Raw genomic sequence first — 22,197 nt, 5'->3', positions numbered from 1 at the left:
AAATAAATTTTATTCATTGGGTTGCCTCCCAACAAGCGCTATAGTTTTACGCACTTAGCTAGGCATAAAGCAAGGATCTATGTTTTGTCATCCTTCTTCTTAATTCCCTTAGAGGTATTTTCATCACCAGGCTTTGTAAAAACAACATAAAACATATTGTCCATAGAAAACTTAGCATTATTATGTTGCCCATTGTCATAACCACGTTGATTTCTGGCAACAATCCAAGAATAATGTTGATTAACATTATTAAAACTTATTGAATTACATCTACTATTGTGACTTCCTTTTTAAAATTCTCATCAAAGATCTTATTGTCCCCAGGAAAATGTCTTAAGACATAACCACTATTGAAAATAATTTCATCTATTACAGGCTTTTCATGATTCATACCATAAAAATCAAAGATTTCCCTAGCTTCTCGTATTATGTAGTCAAATTCATTCATAAGAACGAGAGTGGCTAACTTTTTAGCTTTTGGATTCTTTATAACGGGAAGCTCAAAAAACAATCTTTGGAAAGTAGGTTGAGTACGGAGAAATTTACTCTCAAGTTTCAAATGCTGAAATAGCATCCGCATAGGATCTAGTAGTTCTAAGTATAGGAGCATCATCAAGACTTAGATTTCCCACACAATTGAAAAATTCTTGGATACGTTTCTTTCCCATAACATTCCCTTGCCCCGAGATAAAAGTTTTAGCATCTAGATTGCCCCGTACGTCCAATCTTAGGAGTTAGGCCATCATCTGTTCGTGCCATACTGAAATCACTCATGGTTGCAAGCAAAGGATAGATCCGACGAGAAATTGGCAAACAAAGAAGAGGGGCGAATAAAACAACAAATTTTTGTGAAGTGGGGGGAGAGGAAAACGAGAGGCAAATGGCAAATAATGTAAATTGCGAGGAGATGAGATTTGTGATTAGGAACCTGGTATATGTTGATGATCCTTCCCTGCAACGGCGCCAGAAATTCATTTTGATGTCGCTTGAAGCTATGTCAGTATTTCCCCAAAGAGGAATGGATGATGCAGCACAGCGGCAGTAGGTATTTTCCTCATATATGAAACCAATGTTATCGAACCAGTAGGAGAACCAGGCAACACAACTTAAACAACAACTTCACACAAATAACAAATACTCGCAACCCGACGTGTAAAAGGGGTTGTCAATCCCTTTCGGGTAACGGCGCCAGAAATTGGCAAATAGGCGTGAGAGAGTTGTAAATATTGATAGATCGAACGCCAAATAAAATAAATTGCAGCAAAGTATTTTTGTATTTTTAGTATAGTAGATCTGAAAATAGAAGGCAAATAAAATAGATAGCGAAGGCAAATAACATGAGAAAGAGACCCGGGGGCCGTAGGTTTCACTAGTGGCTTCTCTCGAGAAAATTAGCAAATGATGGGTAAACAAATTACTGTTGGGCAATTGATAGAACTTCAAATAATCATGAACTTATCCAGGCAATGATCATTATATATGCATCACGTCCAAGATTAGTAGACCGACTCCTGCCTGCATCTACTACTATTACGCCACACATCGACCACTATCCAACAAGCATCTAGTGTATTAAGTTCATGGGGAAACAGAGTAATGCAATAAGAATGATGACATGATGTAGACAAGATCTATCTATTAGAGATAGACCCCATCGGTTTATCCTTAGTAGCAACGATACAAACGTGTCGGTTACCTTTCTGTCACTGGGATCAAGCACCGTAAGATCGAACCCACTACAAAGCACTGATACGTCTCCAATGTAACTATAATTTTTTATTGTTCCATGCTATTATATTATCAACCTTGGATGCTTTATATGCATTTCTATGCTATTTTATATGATTTCTGGGACTAACCTATTAACCTAGAGGCCAGTGCCAGTTTATGTTTTTTCCTTGTTTTTTTGTATCGCAGAAAAGGAAAACCAAACGAAGTCCAATTGACCTGAAATTTCACGGAGATCATTTTTGGACCAGAAGAAGCCCACGGAGTATTAGAGATGGTCCAGAAGAGTCCCGAGGCCACCACGCGGGTGGGGGGCACACCACCCTACCTAGTGGCCGCCTCGGGGACCCCCTGACCTGTTCCTGACTCCAACACCTCTTATATAACCCCAAACTTCTAGAAAGAAACCTAGATCGGGAGTTCCGTGTAACACCCACAATGCGGCTATATATCCCACATGTCGGGGCACGACTTAGAGGCATAGCCGCATGGTAGGTTTGTCGCAAGAGGGGTAATCTTCACACATCCCCTGTACTGAATAAGAAATGGATAAAGAGTTGGCTTACAATCGCCACTTCACAGAATACATAATTCATTCATACATCATCCAAGGTACAATCAAAGGTCCGACTACGGAACCAAAATAAAAGAAGACAACCCCAAATGCTAGATCCCCAATCATCCCAACTGGGCTCCACTACTCATCAACCGGAAAAGACACAACTATTTGCGCCACATGCACTTGTTTCATCGGCACCTGCACTGGTTTCATCGGCACCTGCAACTGTTTGGAAGAATCTGTGAGTCACGAGGACTCATCAATCTCACACCCGCGAGATCAAGACTATTTAAGCTTATGGGTAGGATAGGGTAATGAGGTGGAGCTACAGCAAGCACTAAGCAAATATGGTGGCTAACATACGCAAATAAGAGTGAGAAGAGAAGCAACGCAACAGTTGTGAAGCTAGAAGTGATCCTGAAACTACTTATGCATAACCATAACACAAGAACCGTGTTCACTTCCCGGACTCCGCCGAAAAGAGACCATCACGGCTACACACGCGGTTGATGCATTTTAATTAAGTCAGGTGTAAAGTTCTCCACAACCGTACATTAACAAATTCCCATCTGCCACATAACCGCGGGCACGGCTCTTGAAAGTTTATACCCTGCAGGGGTGTCCCAACTTAGCCCATCACAAGCTCTCACGGTCAACGAAGGATATTCCTTCTCCTGAGAAGACTCAATCAGTATCAGAATCCTGGTTACAAGACATTTCGACAATGGTAAAACAAGACCAGCAAAGCTGCCCGATGTGCCGACAATACCAATAGGAGCTGCACATATCTTGTTCTCAGGGCAACACCAGATGAGACATCCTACGAGTAAAACCAAACCTCATGTTTCCCTGGGGTGGCCCCGCAGTCTACTCGGTTCGGACCAACACTTAGAGAAGCACTCGCCCGGGGGAACGCAAAATCAAGGAACATAACACCGGTATGACGGAAACTAGGGCGGCAAGAGTGGAACAAAACACCAGGCATAAGGCCTAGCCTTCGACCCAACATGGAACCATCTTCAACTTCACCTGCAACTAGCAACGCTATAAGAGGGGCTGAGCAAAAGCAGTAACATAGACAAACAATGGTTTGCTAAGAAGGTGGGTTAGAGGCTTGACATGGCAATATGGGAGGCATGATATAACAAGTGGTAGGTAGCGTGACATAGTGCAAACTTGAGAAAAGACTTCAATGATCCGCCGGTAAGATTGGAAAGAACAAATTATAATGTATGAAGAGGAACCTTGAACAACCGACCGTAAGAATTGAAAATGAACGAAGAAAAGATAAAGAAACACCAGGAAGAATTAGAAAATGAATGAAGATAATTGAGATAATTTAGATGCAAGCGAACGAAGAGATACCGAGCTGATTAGAGAATACTTGAATGATGCACCGGTAAGATTTAGAGAATGAGAGCGGAAAGCTCGAATGAATAATTCTGAGATGATGGGCTCTGGAGAATCAAACTGAAAAGACTTTTGAATTGCTCCGGATGGGTGAAAAAAATTCTCACAATCGAAAACAATTATGAGAGGATGGCATCAAGCTAGAATCACTAGTCTTTGAGAGAACGGATAAGATTTGGAGGAAAACTCTTCTTTGGTCTTCAAACACCGAGAATGACGACGAGAAACACCATCAAGAATTGTTGAGATGATCCGGAATGATTAAAAGAGGAAAGGTTGAGCCAAAGATGAAAAGCATTTGAAAGATCTCGGAGAAAGGCATTTGACTGATGACAATTCATTCTTACGTCAAACTTTGAAATGAATTTGAAAATAACTCCAGAAAAAATTAGAAGAGTCAGGTAAGATCCTGGGAAAAGACATGTGGGTTAGGGCCCACTAAAAAACACCATTGATGATTTAAAAGAGATAATGCACCGGTTGAATTAAATGGCTTGAATGAGATAACAACCTCGAAAGAGCTTGAACAAATTGAGAATGGAAACTTGAATCTTCTGAGATATCTTTAGCACTCCGGAACAATTGAATAGCGAGAAGTGAATGATTAAGAGGTGCACTGACATGAGAAGGGATTTGACACGAGGAAAGGAATATGATCAACACTTTAAGCCCGAAATTAGTCCACCGGAGAAGATAAGAGAACAAAGAATGATAAACTTGAAACTTTCTTTAGCATCTTCACGAGAATCACCGGATAAGATCATTGACAGAAAAGAATGGAGAGACTTCCCATCGATAAGAGGATACTTGATTAAGAAATTTGAGTCCTTGAGGAAAAAGGGTTGGGAGGGCGAGAAAACAAAGGAAACTTGGGGATGGATGAATAAAACACCGTTGGAAAAAAAACTGAGAAGTTATCTTGCGAATGGGGAAAATGGTCGGATCCACTTGAGGAGAAACACGCCAGTTGAAAATGGATTGACATGACAATCTTGATTATCATGAAGGATTAGTATTCACATAGAAATATGATAACACTGCTTAGGAAAGTTATGGAATCAACACTTGACATTGAAGCAACTTGAATACCACAAACTGAAACAAAAGAAAGGATTGGCTTGCAGAATAAGCCAAAAACAAACATATGATAGACACCATATCGTATCATGTGTCTATTGGAAGGATATCCTACGTGATACTTGAATTCCCACTTATAAACTCCCGAAACTTTCTGGTTATGCAATCATGTGTTGGGGATACAGGGGAAGCATAATATCTCACCCAAACTAACAATACCTACATCCAGCTGTATCCATCCTTCAACACATAACCAAGAAACCTTCGAAAATCATTTACCTCAACCTTCGAAAAGCATGCGTTATACGAGTTATGTTAATACTCCCAAACTCCCGCCCCAATACTGGGTGGTGTCAAGGTTATCTCACCAACAACTACATAAAAGATATTTTCGATGTCGGCGAAACTCAGGTATTCCATAACTGCAACGATAAAATTGTGACGACAACACCTCGGAGCTCAATTCCCAGGGACACTGCCACAACACCTAAATGTCAGGAGGCACCAAGAACAATATTCTCGTCAAAAGACTATCAAAACGATTCCAAGATACCCGCGTGATCCTAAAAAAATTTCCGTGAAATTTGAGGAGAGAAAAGTCAAAACTTCTACGTCAGGAGGCCTCGCCAGAGCAACGAAGGGACTGAGGAGTAAAAAGAATCCTACTCTCCGATATATATAATCCTAATACTCAAAACATTTTGTTCTAGACTCAACAACGTCAGCGATTTGATCAAGTAGGGGGCTCCTAAGTCAGGGATGGCTCTGATACCAACTTGTAATGCCCATGATGCGGCTATATCTCGCACGTGTCGAGGCACGACTTAGAGGCATAGCCGCATGGTAGGTTTGTCGCAAGAGGGGTAATCTTCACACAATATCATGTACTGAATAAGAAGGGGATAAAGAGTTGGCTTACAATCGCCACTTCACACAATACATAAATAATCCATACATCATCCAAGGTACAATCAAAGGTCCAACTACAGAACCAAAATAAAGGAAGACAACCCCAAATGCTAGATCCCCGATCGTCCCAACAGGGCTCCACTACTGATCAACCAGAAAAGACACAAAACAACGATCAAGATCTTCATCGAGCTCCCACTTGAGCTCGGTTGCGCCACCTGCACTGGTTTCATCGGCACCTGCAACTATTTGGTAGAATCTGTGAGTCACGAGGACTCAGCAATCTCACACCCGCGAGATCAAGACTATTTAACCTTATGGGTAGGGTAGGGTAATGAGGTGGAGCTGCAGCAAGCACTAAGCAAATATGGTGGCTAACATACGAAAATAAGAGCGAGAAGAGAAGCAACGCAACAGTCATGAAGCTAGAAGTGATCCTAAAACTACTTACTCACAACCATAACACAAGAACCGTGTACACTTCCCGGACTCCGCCCAAAAAAGACCATCATGGCTACACACGCGGTTGATGCATTTTAATTAACTCAAGTGTCAAGTTCTCTACATCCGGACAATAACAAATTCCCATCTGCCACATAACCGCGGGCACGACTCTAAAAATTTTATACCCTGCAGGGGTGTCCCAACTTAGCCCATCACAAGCTCTCACGGTCAACGAAGGATATTCCTTCTCCCAGGAAGACCCGATCAGTCTCGGAATCCCGGTTAGAAGGCATTTCAACAATGGTAAAACAAGACCAGCAAAGCCGCCCGATGTGCCGACAATCCCGATAGGAGCTGCACATATCTCGTTCTCAAGGCAACACCGGATGAGACATCCTACGAGTAAAACCAAACCTCAAGTTTCCCGAGGTGGCCCCGCAGTCTACTCGGTTCAGACCAACACTTAGAGAAGCATTGGCCCAAGGGGGGGTTAAAATAAAGATGACCCTCGGGTTGGCCGGCCCAAGGGAAGGGTAATAGGTTGTTAGGCAAATGTAAAACCAAGGTTGGGCCTTGTTGGAGGATTTTTATTCAAAGCGAACTGTCAAGGGGTTCCCATAACACCCAACCGTGTTAGGAACGCAAAATCAAGGAACATAACACCGGTATGACGGAAACTAGGGCGGCAAGAGTGGAACAAAACACCAAGCATAAGGCCGAGCATTCCACCCTTTACCAAGTATATAGATGGATTAATTAAATAAGATATATTGTGATATCCCAACATATCCATGTTCCAACATGGAACCATCTTCAACTTCACCTGCAACTAGCAACGCTATAAGAGGGGCTGAGCAAAAGTGGTAACATAGCCAAACAATGGTTTGCTAGGAAGGTGGGCTAGAGACTTGACATGGCAATATGGGAGGCATGATATAACAAGTGGTAGGTAGCGTGACATAGCGGTAGAGCAAACAACTAGCAAGCAAAGATAGAAGTGATATCGAGGGTATGGTCATCTTGCCTGAGATCCCGCAAGGAAGAAGAACGAGTCCAAGAAGTAGACGGACGTAGTCGAACGAATCCTCACAACTATGGAATGAAACGAACTAACGAGAGAAGCAACACGGAAAGAAGCAAGCAACATAGTAAACAACCATCACATAAACATGGCATGATGCGCAGTCAAGTATGATGCATGTCCGGTTTGAAGAGGCATGGCAAAGTGTAACAAACAATACAAATTAAGTGGAGCTCAATATGCAACGAGTTGCATATTGACGAAGCACCACATTCATTTATTTAGTTCACTCCCGGTTAGGTACTCAACAAAATTAAATGTTGTTAAACATGGCAAGAGGTGAAGCATATGAAAACTACCTATCTAGGCAAGTTTAAATGAGGCCGGAAAAAACAAGAACAATTCCGGAAAATCCTCATATGCATAATTCAAATTAGCTACTGTTCTTCCCTAAACATATTTTTAGAGTTTTTAAACATGCAAAGTAAGTACATCATGTTAGTCTATGCATTTTTATACCCCATTTACATATAAAGTTTATTTAAATCTGAGCTACAGTTATTTAGTTATGAAATAAAGCATTTAAAAAGGGCATATGAGAAAATTCAATCAAACAACATTTTAAACATTTCAAACATGCATGAAAGTTGGATATAATGAAACTGGACAAGATTCCAATCATTTTTCATATAAGGTTTGTTTAATTTCGATGCACGGTTCATGAGTAATTATATGCATGAAGTCAAGGGACTTTTCTATAAAAATGTAGTTTCTGGATAAATAGGAAATTCATTGAACTGAAAAAAAACAGAAGTGGGCCAAAAATGAGGCTGACTGGGCCTCACCAGAGGGGTTCAGCCCATGAGGTGGAGAGGATGGCGGCAAGAGTGCGACTGGGCCGAGGCGGGGCTAGCTGGGCCGGATTTGGAGGCGCCGGAGGGGTGGCCCAGGCGAGGCCGTGTGCGGTCAACGCAGGGAGCGGGACAAGGTGCTGCTGCTCTCCTCTCTGAATAACAGAAACAAAAGTGGGGGCGCGAGGTTCAGAGCGACGGACGGCGGGAATGGCTGCCGGTGACGTGGGACTTGGTGGATCCAGGCGGAGGCGGCCCTCTATGGCAGAGGCACGTCGTCATCCCCTCGAACGAGGATAGAAGCAGGAGGTGGCTATGGTCTCGACGGGAAGCAGAGGAGGCCGGGGCGGCTGCGACTGACGAAGTGGCACGGCGGTGCAGGTACGGCGAGGTGGGACTCCGGCAAGCGGCATGATGAGGGGTCAACGTGAGAGCTCGGGGCTGCTGTCGATGAGGGAGGGGCTCGTCTCGCTCGCACAGAGGCCAGGCCGGCAGCGGCTATGCTGGAATGGGGGACGCCGGCACCCTCCGGCTGATGAGGATGACGGCCGGACTAGGGGCAAGGTAAGGACGCAGATCCGGCAGGGCGGCAAAATTCCCGGCAGTATCCAGCGGATCTGGCGAGGTGGCGGCCGTGCACCTTCAGGCAGCCTCCATGGCGGCACTGCGTTGAGATAGAGAGAAAGATGCTCTGTGAGAGAGAGGAAGAGAAGCACAGGAAAGAGAGGGAGAAGGGGTGGCGATGTTCATCTGCGGGTCCGTCGGCGGCGTGGCTGACCGGACGGAGGCGGAGAGGAGGCTGTAGGCGCTGTGGTTGGTGGATTGAGAGGAGTGGCTGGTTGGTTCGGTGGCAAAATCAAGGAGGGGAAGGTGGTGGCTGCTGATTTGGAGCGGGGGAGATCCCGAGTAAGAGGGGAGTTGGTCGGGTGGCGGCAGATGGTAAGGATGGATGTGACAAGCCTAAAAACTGGGGTTTGACTAGTATAAATAGCAGATGGATTTTTGGGTAGGGGCTACCTCGTCCCTCCAATCGCAATCGGACGGTCCAGAAATAAGTAGGTAGGGAGCCCAACAAAGAATCGGAGATGTTTTAGGGATGTTTGGGGATGATCCGGACCCAACGGTGACGGCTGTACGGCTTGGGTTCGGGAAAACTTCCGGACGCGCACTCGAGGGGGGTCGATGCACTGTGCAAGGAGGGGTTTCAGGGCCTGGCGGTTGGTAGTGGGCTGTCTAGATGGTCTAGGGAGGAAAGATAGGGAAAGCCCGGAAATAGTGTTCGGAGACCGAAAACGTCCGACGTTAGACCGGCTATAATGCCACTATAGTTATCCGTTGGGGCGTCAAACAGACTCCGAATGCGATGAAATTTGGCAGGCGGTCTAACGGCAACATGACAACACCGCATGCCAACTTTCATCCCATTCCGAGAACATTTTCCGGACACCTATAAAATAATATTTCGGACGTGTCGCGGGTGCGTGCAAGTGTGTCTGGGCTCAGAATGGACAACAGGAAGAACTTGAAGACCTGGACGGACGCAAGTTTTGAAAAGATGATGATGCAATGCACATGATGACATTGCAACATGCAACACGCAAGCGAATGACATGGCAACAACGGAGAATAACTGGAAGACACCTGGCGCAACGGTCTCGGGGCGTCACATTCCGCAGCCGCAAGCCTCTGTAGCCATCGAAAACCAATCTAGACCAGCTCCGGCACACTACTGGAGGGGGGAATCCCTCTGCAGTGGCCATCTTCATCATCCCAGTGCTCTCCATGATGAGGAGGGAGTATTTCACCCTCGGGGCTGAGGGTATGTACCAATAGCTAGGTGTTTGATCTCTCTCTCTCTCTCATGTTCTTGATTTGGCTCGATCTTGATATATCACGAGATTTTCTATTATAGTTGGATCCTACGATGTTTCTCCCCCACTACTCTCTTGTGATGGATTGAGTTTTCCTTTTGAAGTTATCTTATCGGATTGAGTCTTTAAGGATTTGAGAACACTTGATGTATGTCTTGCATGTGCTTATCTGTGGTGACAATGGGATATCACGTGATTCACTTGACATATCTTTTGGTGGTCAACTTGCGGGTTCCGTGACCTTGGGAATCTATGCATAGGGGTTGGCACACGTTTTCGTCCTTACTCTACGGTAGAAACTTTGGGGCACTCTTTGAAGTCTTTGTGTTGGTTGAATAGATGAATATGAGATTGTGTGATGCATATCGTATAATCATACCCACGGATACTTGAGGTGACATTGGAGTATCTAGGTGACATTAGGGTTTTGGTTGATTTGTGTCTTAAGGTGTTATTCTAGTACAAACTCAATGATAGATCGAACGGAAAGAATAGCTTTGTGTTATTTTACTATGGACTCTTGAATAGATCGATCAGAAAGGATAACTTTGAGGTGGTTTCATACCCTACCATAATCTTTTCATTTGTTCTACGCTATTAGTGACTTTGGAGTGACTCTTTGTTGCATGTTGAGGGATAGTTATATGATCCAATTATGTTATTATTGTTGAGAGAACTTGCACTAGTGAAAGTATGAACCCTAGGCCTTCTTTCAATGCATTGCAATACCGTTTGTGCTCACTTTTAACATTAGTTACCTTGTTGTTTTTATATTTTCTGATTACAAAAACCTATATGTTCCATCCATATTGCACTTGTATCACCATCTCATCGCCGAACTAGTGCACCTATACAATTTACCATTGTATTGGGTGTGTTGGGGACACAAGAGACACTTTGTTATTTGTTTGCAGGGTTGTTTGAGAGAGACCATCTTCATCCTACACCTCCCACGGATTGATAAACCTTAGGTCATCCACTTGAGGGAAATTTGCTGCTATCCTACAAACCTCTGCACTTGGAGGCCCAACAACGTCTACAAGAAGAAGGTTATGTAGTAGACATCAAGCTCTTTTCTGACGCCGTTGCCGGGGAGGTTAGCGCTTGAAGGTACATCTTTAGATCTTGCAATCGAATCTTTTTGTTTCTTGTTTTATCACTAGTTATTCTATAAAAGAAAACTACAAAGAAATGGAGTTGAGGGTACCTCATATGATCCATCTTTTTAATATCTTTCATGAAAATAAGGATTCCGATAATTGTGCTTAAGTGTTAGAAGAAGAATGCATTAGAATGTTTGGCACTAAATCTTTGTATGCTGAGCATGATTGCAATGTTATTAGTACGAACTCTTTGAATATCCATGATACTAATAATGATTGCACTAGTCATGATGAAAATGTCTCTTATAAGCATGTCAATTTTTGTGGAGTGCATAGAGTTTGCAAGTACACACCAAATAGGGAAGATAGATTTTGCAAGAGGCATAAGTATTTAGAAACTAAATGGTTGCAAGAAAGGCTAGATGTTTGTGCTAAAAATTTAAATTTTCTTAGCCATCCTTGTCAACTTTGCAATGAACGTGGTCAATTAAATATCCAATGCAAATTGTTTCATGATCGAATCGTGTCCAAAAATTGTGATCACTTGATTTCCCTTGTGCATCATAATGAACTTAGTTTGCTTTTGGGTTATGAAGAAATGAAATGTATAATTAAGGATGTTCCAGAATTTGCCCTCGATAATGTTCTTGATTTTGATCTAGAGGAAATTTATATGTATTGTACGGTCAATTGCATTGAAAATCCTTATATTGCCAATTACATAAAGACAAGAAAACAAATAGAAGATGAAGAGGATACTAATGAAAGGGAATAGACTTCCCAATATCCTCCTATTATTTCTTATGATGAATCAGGTAACGAGGAGGAGCCTTCTATTGAACCAATATCATTAATAAGGAGCTCCAAAAAGAGGATTAAACCCACACATGATGTGGATAAGAAAAAGGAAAGATGGAGAAGAAAAGGTAAAAAGGCATCCCTCTCAAATGATGTTGCTCCTACTACTCATTGTGATGATATTGGTTGCTATAATATTGGTGCTATCCATACTATTAATGATGAGAGTGATTATTCTTATGATATGAAAAGGGCCAAGCTTGGGGATGTTATGTTTGATGAAAATGGCATGTTTGAGAATTTATTTGCTGCAATTAATGTTTGTCCCAAGTTTGGGGATGATATGTTTTATGAAGATGATATTTTTAACCTGCCAAGTTTTGATATGAAAATTTATTATGATGATAGCATGCCTCCTATTTATGATGATTATATTGATGAAAGTGGGTTTGGAAGAGTGTCAACTTTATGAAGTAACGATCCCACTATTTTGGAGGGTGTTGAATCTTATTGTGAAAATTATGAAAGTGGATTTGGAGAGGTCACGAATTTATTTAGTAATGATTCCTCTATCTTGGAATAGGTTTCAATCGATTATGATGAGAACAAAGTTGCTACTTATGATAATTATTGTGATGATACTTATGCTATAAAAAGTAGTGATGATTATATTTATAAAAACTTGTCATGATTATGATTACCCTTTTTCTGAATTTCATTCTTTCAATGTGGAAACAATGTATAGTATTCGAGTTTCTTATGATACTCTCACTATTCTGAATGAGAAGAATTTTGCTTATGTGGAGATTAGTAAAAAATTTATGCTTGTAGATCATGAAAAGAATGATTTATGTGATGGTTACATTGTTGAATTCATTCATGATGCTACTGAAAATTATTATGATGGAGGAACATATTCTTGTAGGAATTGCAATAATATCAAGTTTCCTCTGTATGTGCTTAAAGTTCTGAAGTTGTGCTTGTTTTGCCTTCCTATGCTAGTTGATTATTGTTCCCATAAGTTGTTTTTTCACAAAATCCCTATGCATAGGAAGTGGGTTAAACTTAAATGTGCTAGTCATATTCTTCATGATGCTCTTTTTATGTTTCAATTCTTATATTTTATGTGAGCATCATTGAAATCATCATGCCTAGCTAGGGGCAATAAACGTTAGCGCTTGTTGGGAGGCAACCCAATTTTTATTTTTGTTCCTTTATTTTTGTTCCAGTTTAGTAATAAATAATTCATCTAGCCTATGTTTAGATGTGGTTTAATGTTTGAATTAGTGTTTGTGCCAAGTAGAACCTTTGGGAAGACTTGGGTGAAGTCTTTGTGATCTTGCTGTAGAAAACAGAAAATTTAGCGCTCACAAGATTAGCTACCATTTTTTACTGGAGAGTGCTATTAAGTTGATTCTTTTTGTAGATGATTAATAGACGAATTCCTCACGTCCACTAACTTATTTCAGAATTTTTTCAGTTCCAGAAGTATATGTTTGATACAGATTACTACAGACTGTTCTGTTATTGACAGATTCTGCTTTTCTATGTGTTGTTTGCTTATTTTGATGAATGTATGAGTAGTATCGGAGGGTATGAACCATAGAGAAGTTAGAATACAGTAGATATTACACCAATATGAATTTAGAATGAATTCACAGCAGTACGTAAGTGGTGATTTATTTTTTTAAACTAACGGAGCTTACAAGTTTTCTGTTAAGTTTTGTGTTGTGACGTTTTCAAGTTTTGGGTAAAGATTCTATGTACTAGGGAATAAGGAGTGGCAAGAGCCTAAGCTTGGGGATGCCCAAGGAACCCCAAGGTAATATTCAAGCACAACCAAGAGCCTAAGCTTGGGGATGCCTCGGATGGCATCCCCTCTTTCATCTGCATTCATCGGTAACTTTACTTGGAGCTACATTTTTATTCACCACATAATATGTGTTTTGCTTGGAGCGTAATTTTATTTTCTTTTGTTTTGCTTGATGTTTGAATAAAATACCAAGATCTGAAATTCTTAAATGTTAGAGAGTCTTCACATAGTTGCATAATTATTCGACTACTCATTGAGCTTCATTTATATTTTTCGGAGTAGTTTGTCGTTTGCTCTAGTGCCTCACTTATATCTTCTTAGAGCATGGCGGTGGTTTTATTTTATAGAAATAGATGAACTCTCATGCTTCACTTATATTATTTTGAGTCTTTTAGAACAACATGGTAATTTGTTTGGCTTATAAAATTAGTCCTAATATGATAAGCATCCAAGATGGGTATAATAAAAACTTTCATATAAGTGCATTGAATACTATGAGAAGTTTGATACTTGATAATTGTTTTGAGATATGAAGATCGTAATATTAGAGTCATGCTAGTTGAGTAATTGTGAATTTGAGAAATACTTGTGTTGAGGTTTGCAAGTCCCGTAGCATACACGTATGGTAACCGTTGTGTGACAAATTTGAAGCATGAGGTGTTTCTTTGATTGCCTTCCGTATGAGTGGCGGTTGGGGACGAGCGATGGTCTTTTCCTACCGATCTGTCCCCCTAGGAGCATGCATGTAGTGCTTGGTTTTTGATGACTTGTAGATTTTTGCAATAAGTATGTGAGTTCTTTATGACTAATGTTGAGTCCATGGATTCTACGCACTCTCACCCTTCCATCATTGCTAGCCTCTTTGGTACCGTGCATTGCCCTTTCTCACCTCGAGAGTTGGTGCAAACTTCGCCGGTGCATCCAAACCTCGTGATATGATACGCTCTGTCACACATAAGCCTCCTTATGTCTTCCTCAAAATAGCCACCATACCTACCTCTTATGGCATTTCCATAGCCATTCCGAGATATATTGCCATGCAACTTTCCACCGTTGCATTTATTATGACATGCTTCATCATTGTGATATTGCTTTGCATGATCATGTACTTGACATCGTATTTGTGGCAAAGCCACCATTCGTAATTTCATACATGTCACTGTTGAATCATTGCTGTCGGTGGGAAACGACACCTATGGGATCACTGGGATCCCTTCTACGATTGGCGGGTGCTAGGTTGTGTAGAGAGCGGGTCTGGTGGTCAGCACAAGGATCTTTTACCCAGGTTCGGGCCGCGGAGACGCGTAATACCCTAGTCCTTCTTTGATGTATATTTGAGTGTTCTTGAGTTCTTGAACTAGCTACCATGTCTCGCCAGTTCCAAAGATCGGAATCCCTCTCTAGTACGCCTCGAGCCTCCTTTTATAGACAAAAAGGGTCGCCACAGTGGCACACAGGAGGTGGAAAGTTGTGCAGTGGTTGAGTCTATCCTCTGGCATTGTCGGACAAATGAATTTAATGCATTGCCGACGTGCCCCTCTTGCTTTATCGGGGACGGTGAGGAAGCTCATCCCAGTTGTCGTCGCCTCGCCTGGATCCGACATGTGTCCAAGCTGACGAGGCGTTGTAGCGCCACATTGGGTGGCTGCTGGGCTGGCGCGATGGTGGAGCCTTCACGAAGATCTGCATGCCACCACGCAGCTGTTGCTGAGTTGGTGTGGAGGTCGCGCGCTGCCACGCAGATGCCTACTCAGCTGGTCGAGCTGGCAGCTGCATGGGAGCGGCGGTGGAGTCTTGGCGGGTGTGGGCCTGGCTGCGGCCCCGCAAGTGTCTTCGGCAAGGGCCTTGCCAGGGGCCTGGGAAGGGTCTTGCCTCGGCACCGCGGTCATCCTCGGCAAGGATCTTGCTGGGGGTCTCGTGGACTTCCTTGGCAAGGATCTAGCTAAGGATCGTCGTCTTCTGGTTCTCGTCTGACCTTGTGTATTTATGATCTCTACAAAGATCCGCATGCCACCACGGAGGTGCCTCCCGAGTCTTGGTTCCAATGTGGTTGATGGTGTTGGAACCCCTTGTCTCAAGGGCGGCGCACTCTGCTGTCATTGGGTAAGTTGCCCCGACAGGGCTCTTACCAGGGTTGAGGTTGCCCTAGCAAGGATCTTGCCGGGGAAGCCCACTTCACTCTCTTGCTCTTTGCGTCTCTTGTCTTGGCGTTGCTTCGGTCGTCTTGTGCTCCACCATCCCTCCTCTGCCCTGCTTAGTGCGGCCGTGGGCGCGGATCTGACTGCCCGTGCACAAGTAAAGGGGTACAAAGGCGAGCCCCTACTTTTGTACATTGTCAGGAGCCCCCGGGCCTGGGCCACACATAAGCGGCACGCGTTGTTGGGCTAGGCCCAGAACGATGCGCGGGCAGGCAGGGCAAATTTTTACTGCAGTAGCTTTTCCTTCCGCTGCGCTTCCCCACGACTCGCGTCGAACGCGCGACATGGAGGGTCATGCGTGACGTGGGGGCATGCGTGGGGTGGTTCCCGCACGCATGCGTCACATCGCCGTAAATGGTAAAGAGGTGGCTCGCGCCTTCCCCATAAAAAGATGAAAACGCAGAGGCGCGGCTTATTTATTTAGTGGACTTGGGTCGTGGCCTTCAAGGCGCCCGTGCCCCACGATCAGGGGGCGGGGAACGGTCGCCTCACATGTCCCCTCAATTTCAGCTCGCTCGCCATGTGTCCCCCGTGCTATGAAGATGCTAGGCGGCGGGTGTGGGCCTTGAATGACGAGGCGGGGAAACGGGTCGCTGCTGATTAGAGCGGCGGGTCGGCCTAGATTCTCTGCACCCCTAATGGTCGGATTGGCTGAGTGGGGCAGCCGAGCCCCGACCCCGCCCCTTTATATGAAGGGGGAGGGGGATGGCACCCCACAATCTTTCATTATCCATTTCCTTCCACCTTGGCTCCGCTCTTTCATCTGCCATGGCGAGAGGGGGCGCCGGACCTTCGACGGTGGCGGCGAGGGTCTCTGCTCGACAGCGCGTACCTCCTTTCCAAGAGCTCGTGGTGGCGGAGCCGACCATGAGAGGAAGGGGGAGGGGCGAGGCCGAGGCCAGCGTGGCGCTCGGGGAAGAGGGGGACGGGGCGGTGGACCGGCCTTGCCTCCGCCAGTGATGCCTCCCCCAATGGAGGGCCATGTTGGGGACCATCCTCGTGAGTTCTTCATCAGGCTGCGTCAGCCACCGTGCCGCCGCCTTCGTCTCCATTCGCATTCACTCGGGAGATGGAGCTCGACCCGCCCCAGACCCTGAGGTTGCATATGAGGGACTGCAGGAACGACGGCACGCGGGTTGACATCGACTTTCCCGCCCCTCACGTCATGTACCTTCGTCGCAGATGGAAGACTTTTGCCCGTATTCACAGCCTAACGGCGGGGCTCATTCTCTACATCAAATTAATGGAGAACAGCCTGCTCTCCATCAAGGTCTTTGGGGATCTTGGAATCCGCCTGAAGTGCGGTGTGGAGAGCTCCTCCGACGATGAAGACTCGTCCTCAAGCGGGAGTGATGAGGAGGACAGTGACAGCGACGGCGAGAGCGTCGAGCGAGGGCACGTCGACCTCGTCTCCGACTGACCGTGTCGTCCCTCCTTCTGCCGTGCGCCCTGCTGAGGGCTTTCCTCGTCAAGATCTCCATCTGCGCTTTCCCCGTCTCCCTCCTTTTTGCCTTCACCTACCGCATCTGGGAGGAAAAGGGCAAGAACAGGGATCATGGGGCACTTATCTTTTCTAGTTTCTAAGCCTGCGGGCACTTGTTAAATTTAAAAATTTGTAATCCCCTTGCTCGTGTACCCATTCCGTATGAATTGTACTTATTTGCAACGTATGAATGAAAGGAAGGGTGTTTGCCGGGTTTCGTTTGCGCTTGGGCGAGGGCCACACCGGGGAAGGCGGCCTCGTTATCTTAAGATAAACATGGTATCTCGGCAACAGGCCTTGTCGTCCTCCTGCTGTGTGGCCCGACTACACTCACGCTCTTGGTGGAGGTAGGGGCCGAGTAGGATTAGGACTTTCGCTCGCCCTCTTCCCATCGCACTACAACCAAGTTCCGGTCCAAAGTAGATTTTTCAGACGTGGGACAGAGGGGAAAGATGGTACGAGAGCGAGCGGAGCCTTATACGTTTAGGGTTCATACGGGATCACAGAGTGGGGGAGAAAAACTTATCTGACGTTGTAGCCCCCGGCAACCTTGGCTTGCCGCGGTTAGATCCTTGTGTCTGCAGCCCCCGGCAACCTTGGTTTGTCGGGGCCGGAGCGCCGGCTTGTTCTTTTTCTTCCCAATAGCTCAGCATAAATGTCCATGTACCCTACGGACCAAAGAGGACGGAAAGGAACAGAGTGACGCACACTACCTCAGCAGAAATGTCCATGTACCCTGCGAACCAAAGAGGACGGAAAGGAACAGAGTGACACACACTCGACCTCTATGCTAGGGGTTAGCCGCCGCTAAGCACTATCAACCCTAACGGAGGGAGAGACTCAACCTAGCATGCATTCTAAAACTTAGGGCGCCGGCGCTTCATTTATTTAGGCTCAGGGTCTGCGCCTGGCTTTGTACAAAGGGTTACATGCCTTGCCGGCAAGGCTTGTACAAAATGTGGTTTGCCGGGGAGCCTGGCAACCGCGCCTTATGGACAAAACTTGCGAAGATGTTCGATGTTCCAGGAGTTGCTCATTGGAATGCCATCCTCGGTCTCTAGGCGGACTGTGCTAGGCCTGGTGACTCGTATTACCCGATAAGGGCCTTCCCACTTCGGCGTCAACTGGTTGGAATTCTTGGCCGACTAAACATGCTGAAGAACAAGGTCACCTTCCTCAAAGCTTCGGGCATGAACCTTGCAGCTATGGTAGCGGCACAAGACTTGCTGGTAGCGTGCTGCTCGTACAGCCGCCATAAGACGATCTTCCTCAAGGAGCGTTGCGTCATCCTGCCGCAACTGCTCTTGCTCAAGCTCATCATAAGTGAGCACTCGAGGTGACCCATATGTGAGTTCCATGGGGAGAACTGCTTCTGCCCCGTAAACGAGGGCGAAGGGTGTCTGACTGGTGGCTCGATTTGGCGTCATTCTAATTGACCAAAGAACCACCGACAATTCATCAATCCAACGTCGTCCGCACCTGCGTTGCCTGTCAAAAGTCCTTGTCTGGAGGCCTCGCAACACTTCAGCATTTGCCCTCTCGGCCTGGCCATTCCTTCATGCATGTGCAACAGAAGCAAAACAGCCCTTGCTGCCAAGGTCCTGGATGTATTGCATGAAGGCATGGCTCGTGAACTGTGTGCCATTGTCGGTGATGATTCTATTTGGCACACCGAAACGACAAACTATCCCCTTGAAGAATTTGACGGCTGATTGTGATGTCACCTTTCTCACTTCCTCCACCTCTGGCCACTTTGTGAACTTGTCGATTTCAACGTACAAGTACTCAAAGCCCCCGACAGCACGGGGAAAGGGGCGCATTATGTCGATCCCCCAGACCGAGAATGGCCAGGAAAGAGGGATTGTTTGGAGCGCTTGAGCTGGTTGATGAAGCTTCTTTGAATGGAACTGACACGCTTCACACTTGGTTACTAGTGTCATTGCATCCTGGAGGGCAGTGGGCCAGAAGATACCTTGCCGTAATGCCTTGCCGTCAAGGGCCCTCGACCCTATGTGGGAGCCACATATGCCTCCGTGTATCTCTGCCAATAGCTCCAGTCCTTCCTCCCGGGGAATGTACTTCAATTTTGCACTGTTTGGTCTTTTTCGGTACAGGACGTCATCGACGAACTGATACATGGCAGATCGACGGGCTACTTTCTCCACTTTGTCCTACTCCATAGGGAGTTCCCTGTTTAGAGGAATCGGACGGTATGCTGTGCCCATGCCGGAGCCTGAGGCTCGATGGCAAGGACTAAAGGCACTCCCTATGCAATGGGTGCAGCTGTCTCTACAGCCAGGACTTGACGCCCCGCCGGAGTCGGCCGCCCCATGGCTGTTTCAGTGTCCACGGCAACATCCTTGTCGCCGGCTCCTGGGAGCTCAGCGGGAAAGTACTTGTCGGGGCCTGATTTCCTTCACTTGTTCTACTTTTTTGATGGTTCAATGGATGGTTGAGTCATCCGAAGCACAAAAGTACCTGGTTCCACAGGTAGTTTGAAGGCAGCGCGTTTCGGGAAGTAGTCGGCGATGTCGTTCTCCACTCAGGGAACATGCTCCGCATGTATACCATCAAAGCGCTCCTCCAGCTTCCTCACCTCATCTACGTAGGCCTCCATCAACGGGCTTTGATAATCTTTGTTGACTTGCCTGACAACAAGCTGTGAATCACCCCTGATGATGAGCTTCTTGATCCCGAGGTCTGCCGCGATCCTGACACCGGCAAGCAACCCCTCGTATTCAGAAGTGTTGTTCATGGACATCTCCCTGGGAAAGTGCATCTAGATTACATACTTGAGGTGCTCTCCGGTGGGTGCGACGAGCAGCACACCAGCACCAACGCCTTGCAGCGATAAAGCCCCATCAAAGTACATAATCCTGTTGCGACTTGCCTCCTTGCCGGGGAGGGTGGTGTCCTGGATCTCTTCGTCGGGCGTTGAGGTCAACTCTGCAATGAACTCTGCCAAGACTCTGCTCTGAATTGTCGAAGTACTTTCAAACTTCAAACCAACGCTCGACAGTTCCATGGCCAACTCCACAATCCTCCCGGTTGCGTCTGGGTTATGCAATATCCGTTGCAACGGGAGGCGGGTGACGACGGTGATCTCGTGTGCTTGGAGGTAATGACACAGCTTCCTCGAGGCCATAAGGAGGCCGAAGAGCAATTTATGCATACCGGAGTACCTTGATCTAGCCCCCTGCAAGAGGGAGATGACAAAGTAAACTGGGTGCTGTATCATTTTCTTCTTCTGCAGCACTTCGTTTGGTTGTGCAGGCCTTGTCCCGCCAGCGTCAGACCCTGCCGGGGGCCTTGCCTTGTCGGCACCAGGCCCTGTTGGCGAGAGCTCTGGCTTGCCATCCGTCAGTCCTGCCATTGCCACTGCCTCTTCGTCGACCTCCCTCTATGCCACTAGTGCGGCGCTGACCACTTGATTCATTGCCGCCAAATATAGCAGCAACGGCTCTTGTGGTTTGGGTGCAACCAATATCGGTGTAGAGGAGAGGTATTTCTTCAAATCCTGCAGTGCTGCTTCGGCCTCTGGGGTCCATTCCATTGGGCCTGCCTTTTTCAAGATTTTGAAAAGGGAAGGGCACGCTCAGTAGACCTAGAGATGAATCTGCTCATGGCGGCAACGTAGCCAGTGAGCCGACACACATCCTTGATCTGCTTGGGCGCCACAATCTGCTCAATAGCCTTGATCTTGTCTGGATTCGCCTCGATCCCACGCTGTGACACAAAGAACCCGAGAAGTTTGCCGGACGGAACGCCAAAGACACACTTCTCAGGGATTAGCTTGAGGTTGATCTTGCGCAGATTCGCAAACGTCTCTTCCAAATCTTGCACAAGCGTTGCTCTGTCCTTGGTTTTGACCACTATGTCATCCTTGTAAGTTTCCATATTTCTATGTAGTTGGGTCTCAAAACCAATCTGGGTTGCCCTTGCAAATGTCGAGCCAGCACTCTTCAACCCGAAAGGCATCCGTAAAAAGCAATATGTGCCACATGGGGTGATGAACGCCGTCTTCTCTTCGTCTTGCCTTGTCATGAAGATCTGGTGGTACCCGAGTAGGCGTCAAGGAATGATAACAGATCACACCCGGCTGTGGAGTCAACAATCTAGTCAATGCGCGGCAAACGGGAAAGGGTTCTTGGGACAAGCCTTATTGATATCTGTGTAGTCAATACACAGCCTGCACTTCCCATTTGCCTTGTGCATCACCACCGGATTGTCCAACCACGTCAGATGGAGTACTCCTCTCACCAAGCCCGCCGCTTCCAACTTCCTGATCTCCTCCATGATGAACTCCTATCGTTCCAAAGTTTGCTTCTTGACCTTCTGCTTAACGAGCCGTGCATGAGGACAAACAACAAGATGGTGCTCAATCACCTCCCTGGGAACACCGGGGATGTCAGATGCTTTCCACACAAAAACGTCGACATTCACCCGCAGGAAGGTGATGAGCGCGCCTTCCTATTTCCTGTCTAGGGTCGAGCTTACGGTGAAAACCCCCCATGCCATCCTCCTCGACGGACACCTTCTTGGTCTCTGGCCGCACAGCTCTGGATTTCCTACTCTTGCTGGTGGAGCTCTCCGGCATGTTCTCGACGGGAGCACAACACTCTAAAGAGGTGCGCTTGCCGGAGTGGGTGCAAGAGGTCTCGCCGGTCTTCTTCCCTGCCGGGGCTGTAGTGGAAGGAGCAAATGCCTTAGTGGCAGTCGCTGCAACTACTTCCCCGTAGAGTTGGTCGGCGTAGATCGGTGCGTCCTTCTTGTCGGAGGGGACGGTGATGATGGTCATCAGCCCTGGCATCTTCAGTGTGTTGTAGGTGATATGTGAGGCCGCCATGAACTTGGCTAGTGTCGGGCGGCCGAGGATCCCGTTGTAGGCCAACGGGATCTCGGCTACATCGAAAACAATCCTCTTCGTCATGT

This window comes from Triticum urartu, chromosome 6A, assembly GCF_056163025.1.
Source record: "Triticum urartu cultivar PI428250 chromosome 6A, HENAU_Tu73, whole genome shotgun sequence".
Lineage (NCBI taxonomy): Eukaryota > Viridiplantae > Streptophyta > Magnoliopsida > Poales > Poaceae > Triticum > Triticum urartu.
The sequence above is the reverse complement of the archived record's forward strand: the minus strand, read 5'-3'. Positions refer to the sequence as shown.